Genomic DNA, 5,604 nt, shown 5'->3' with positions numbered 1-5,604 from the left:
GATGAGGGCAACCCTCCGATTCCTGGGGGTGCACATGCAGGATGACCTGTCCTGGAAGGACAACACAAAAGCCACCATCAAGAAGGCACAACAGCGGCTATACATCCTGAGAGTCCTCAGGAAGGAACACAGCAAGCAGGAGATACTGGTGACCTTCTACCGCGGCGCAGTGGAGAGCATCCTCACCTACGGCATCTGCAACTGGTTCTCCAGCTGCACAACCGCGGAGAGAAATGCGCTACAGAGAGTCGTGAGAACAGCCCAGAAGATCACCGGCGCCCCCCTCCCCTCTCTGGAAGAGCTGTACAACACACACTGTCTCAGGAAGGCCTCCAAGATCTCCAGGGACCCAACCCACCCTGGGTACGAACACTTTACCCGGCTGCCCTCGAAAAGCCATGGCCGCAAGGACAAACAGACTGAAGAACAGCTTCTACCCCAGGGCCATCCAGGCCCTGAACACAGCAAAGACCTAGGTTCTGGGCCCTGGACAGTCTGGACGGATTGATGGCAGCTGCTGGACTGAAAAAAATCAGGTGTAGTGCTGAGGCACAAATATGTACATTTCAAGCCTGCAAACTGCGACACTTTAAATGAATGTGCAATAACACTATGTGCAATATGACAACCCTAGTCGTCTATCTGTACAGTATAGTATAGTGGATAGTGTACATAGCCTTTATTTATGTAAACAAGCTCCTTCCCTTCTTGTGTTTTTTTAAAGTTTATTTCTTCTTTCCTAACACCAGGGGAGCCACCCCTCCTAAATTTCGTTGTTTGGTACCTATACTATTCATAGCTTTCATGTGACGTCACAGCATAGTGGAAACGCCCACCTGACGGGCAAAAGGCACTTTTTGCGGGCAAAACCCACGGGCAAAACCCACTTTTTGCGGGTTAATAACTTTGATTTCCCGTGGGTTAGGAAAATAATTCCAACGTGTCCGGATAGAGTAGAAGACAGGGAATCCAACACTATTTGAATGGAGTCGATCCTCCACTCCTATCACCGTGGACACAGCAAGGAGCGAATTCCCGGATATAAATATTCCCTCGCCTCGCTGACAGCGGGAGTTGGGAGTTTCGTCCAGCAGCCGGTGAACGCCCGGTTGATCGAGTTTCATATTAAAAGTATATCTTCTCGGGGTGTCAGCGCGGTGGTTAAGGGCTCAAAATGACCGTATACTGATGGTGAATTTAGCAATAATAGTCTTATGTTTGTACCACCTCCATAACCGGTGTTATTCACGGGAAAAGCCGGTCAAGGAGGCACCCTTTGCAGGTCAATAACTTTGATTCTCCGGGGGTTAGGAAAATAATTCCAACGTGTCCGGATAGAGTAGAAGACAGGGAATCCAACACTATTTGAATGGTGTCAATCCTCCACTCCTATCACCGTCGTGTATCTTGATAGTTCTTCATGAATGAGGTGGTCTAAATAGTAGGCAGCCATGTTGAGCGATGTTGCTATGATACTTTTTGCCCGTCAGGTTGGTGGTTGCTAGGGAAGAAACCACGTGACTGAAAGCTATGAATAGCAATGACAATAAAGACCATTCATTCATTCATTCATTCATTCATTCAACCCTGCCCAACCAAGAGAGAGGTAGAGGAGCCCAGCGGTCCAAAATAGTGGTGGTGGTATAGTGGTGGTGGTATGGTGGTGGTGGTATAGTGGTGATGGTATGGTGGTGGTGGTATGGTGGTGGTGGTATAGTGGTGGTATAGTGGTGGTGGTATAGTGGTGGTGGTATAGTGGTGGTGGTATGGTGGTGGTGGTATGGTGGTGGTGGTATAGTGGTGGTGGTATAGTGGTGGTGGTATAGTGGTGGTGGTATGGTGGTGGTGGTATAGATCTGTGCTTGTTTAGCTATATGGTTTGGGTACTGCTGTGCTGCTGGCTATGGCTTCTTATTTAAGACTTCCTCTGCTTATACCTTTGAATGTCGGCCTGTGCCGTTGTGTTTGGAGAGAGAGCTGCTTAATCAATCAATCAAAATCGAAACTGGCAACTGTTTTTTTTGTTTTTGGTAAACTGATCACAAAGTGACACTACAGTTTATTAGCGGGTTCTAGGGCATCACAATTGCATTTCCTTGAAACTGCGTTCACTGATAGCGTGTATGTGTAATTACGTGTATTTCTATATTTTATGCTTACCCAATCTAAAAGCTCACGGCACGTGCCTGCTCTCTCTATACCCTGCTTCCTGTTGTTTGGTCAACACATCTCTCTTCACACCCCCACCCACCATCTCTATTTTCCCTCCTCTCCTTCCCGTGTCTCCCCCCCTCCTCTTCTCTCCCTCTCCTCTTATATTAAATCGAGGTTAAATAAACCGCACACTACCAGTGAATCTGAATTACACATTGTGAATTACATGTAGATGTTACGGTACATGTGGGAATACGGTACATGTGGGAAAACTAGGGCTAGGGTTAGGTGCTAGGGTGCTACGGTTAGGGTTAGGGTTAGGGTTAGACATGCCAGCATGTACCAAGTCGACGTAGCACCTAACCCTAACCCTAGTTTTCCCACATGTACCGTATTCCCACATGTACCGTAACACATATACTTTGAACACTTTGTATCTCAACGTTTGTATTGAAAAGCTGGACATTGACAGGGGCAAAAAGAATCGATTCAATATGAGATTACAGCGAAAAGTGTAAGGTATGTTGGCCAGTATTTATGATCAAATAATGGATTGAACACAGTTTTTTAGGAATGCTTTATTCAAAGCTAAGACATTATATCATCATTAGACCATCTGGTCTTCTGGCGCCGGTCCAACAAAGAACGTGATTGGCCAACTCAAGCTTTTTCCTAGATTCTAGCATTCTACCACCCAGTATCCTTAGATTTTCAAAATCACATCAGGATAAGCTAGTATAAAGCTATTTTGCCGTTTTTCTGTGTAGTAGGCAGGCTAATTTACAAGGCGGCCAACTAGTGGTCTTTGTGTGTAAATAGCAGCTTTCCTTTTTTTATTTTTTTATAATCTGTTTATTCATTTCTTTTTTTCATCAAAAAAACACAAAACACTTGAACAGAAAAACAAACAACAGGAGAGACAGACGCCACAAACGGGGAAAAAACAAAAACAAACAAGATACAAGTAATACACAAACAATGAAGCAGACAAACAAAAATAAAAAAATATAAATACATTTAAAAATAATAATAATAATAATAATCTGGGTACAAAGGTACATTTCTTTTGGGGGGGTATGCATGGCAGGGCGTGAACATAATAATCAGACAGCCATCCATCCATGATCTCAGAGCTAAAAAAACAAAACAGGGAGAGCCACTTATGTACTGCGCAGTCCTTGCAGTAATGTAGAGGCCAGTCTTGGGCCAATAAAGGCCAGATATGGATCCCACATACTGTGGAAATGGTCAGTTCTGGAGTGCAACATTGCTGTAACAAATTCACAAGGAATGCAGCTCATAATAATGTTGTGCCAGGAGTTCTTTGAAGGAGAGGCTTCTTTAATCCAGTATAGTAGAATGTTCTTCCTTGCAGCAAAAGTGAGCAAATTAAACAGTCTCTTATGACAGTCGGTAAAGCCAAGAAGCAGATTTACAGGGTTAAGCTCAATAGGTGCATCAAAAATAAAGGTCAGTTCGTCTACTACACTTGACCAATAATTCTGTATCTTCGAACATGACCAAAAACAGTGAATAAAATCACCAATAACGGTTTGACATTTACAGCACATGGGGAAGAATCTGGATACATTTTGTTTTTGAGTGCAGGAGTTATATGTATACGGTGGAGAATTTTGAGTTGAGTTGATTTAAACCGATTACAAACAGATATATCTTTGGCATTATGTCCAGACCTGCTGCCAGTCTGGGGCTCCAATAGAGATACCCAGATCTCTTTCCCACGCCACTTTAGTGGACAGGGAGGTAGGCGGTAAAATAGAGATGAAACATTTATAGAGAGTGTTAATTCGTACAGGAACTTGGAGAGATAAGATCTGTTCAATCTGTGAGACTGTGTTGTTAGTTATTAATGTGCTGTCCTTAACAATAAAATGTTTAAGTTGTACATATTTAAAATGATCCGATTTGAGAAGGCCGAGCTGATGCTCTAGCTGAGAGAGAGACAGTAAAGTTTGCCCCTGAAACATATCCCCGAATACCTTCAAGCCTTTTGCATGCAGTTTCTTAAAGCCCCTGTCCGCACGGCCTGGGTCAAAATCGGGGTTATCTAGAATTGGAGTAAGGGGAGAAGTTAATTCAGCACGACCCTCTATCTTACGAGTACAATTCCAGGCTTTCACTGTACATAGTGTAATAGGATTAGAGCATGCTTTTTAAAGAGATTTAAGGTCTTTAAGAAAAAGCAGGTTCCAAAGGGGGCATTTAGATTGAGAATTCTCAATATCAATCCAAACTGATGTTGGGTCATTTTTAAACCACTTTGCCATTACACAAAGGTGCACCGCTAACTGATAGAATCTAAGATTGGGTAAATCTAGGCCCCCATCGGAGCCAGACACTTGGAGTTTAGCTAGCTTCAACCTTGGTCTCCTTTTGCTCCATATGAAAGAGCTTAGCCATCCCTCGAGTTCTTTAATGACCTTATTAGATAATAATAGTGGAATCATTTGTAGAGGATAGAGAAGTCTAGGAAGAATATTCATTTTGATGAGGGCAACCCTCCGATTCCTGGGGGTGCACATGCAGGATGACCTGTCCTGGAAGGACAACACAAAAGCCACCATCAAGAAGGCACAACAGCGGCTATACATCCTGAGAGTCCTCAGGAAGGAACACAGCAAGCAGGAGATACTGGTGACCTTCTACCGCGGCGCAGTGGAGAGCATCCTCACCTACGGCATCTGCAACTGGTTCTCCAGCTGCACAACCGCGGAGAGAAATGCGCTACAGAGAGTCGTGAGAACAGCCCAGAAGATCACCGGCGCCCCCCTCCCCTCTCTGGAAGAGCTGTACAACACACGCTGTCTCAGGAAGGCCTCCAAGATCTCCAGGGACCCAACCCACCCTGGGTACGAACACTTTACCTGGCTGCCCTCGAAAAGCCATGGCCGCAAGGACAAACAGACTGAAGAACAGCTTCTACCCCAGGGCCATCCAGGCCCTGAACACAGCAAAGACCTAGGTTCTGGGCCCTGGACAGTCTGGACGGATTGATGGCAGCTGCTGGACTGAAAAAAATCAGGTGTTGTGCTGAGGCACAAATATGTACATTTCAAGCCTGCAAACTGCGACACTTTAAATGAATGTGCAATAACACTATGTGCAATATGACAACCCTAGTCGTCTATCTGTACAGTATAGTATAGTGGATAGTGTACATAGCCTTTATTTATGTAAACAAGCTCCTTCCCTTCTTGTGTTTTTTTTAAGTGTATTTCTTCTTTCCTAACACCAGGGGAGCCACCCCTCCTAAATTTCGTTGTTTGGTACCTATACTATAGCAATGACAATAAAGACCATTCATTCATTCATTCATTCATTCATTCATTCATTCATTCATTCATTCATTCATTCATTCATTCATTCATTCATTCATTCAACCCTGCCCAACCAAGAGAGAGGTAGAGGAGCCCAGCGGTCCAAATCTGC

The sequence above is a fragment of the Nansenia antarctica genome (assembly GCF_963989245.1).
Source record: "Nansenia antarctica genome assembly, chromosome: 4".
In the NCBI taxonomy this organism is placed as follows: Eukaryota; Metazoa; Chordata; class Actinopteri; order Argentiniformes; family Microstomatidae; genus Nansenia; species Nansenia antarctica.
The sequence above is the reverse complement of the archived record's forward strand: the minus strand, read 5'-3'. Positions refer to the sequence as shown.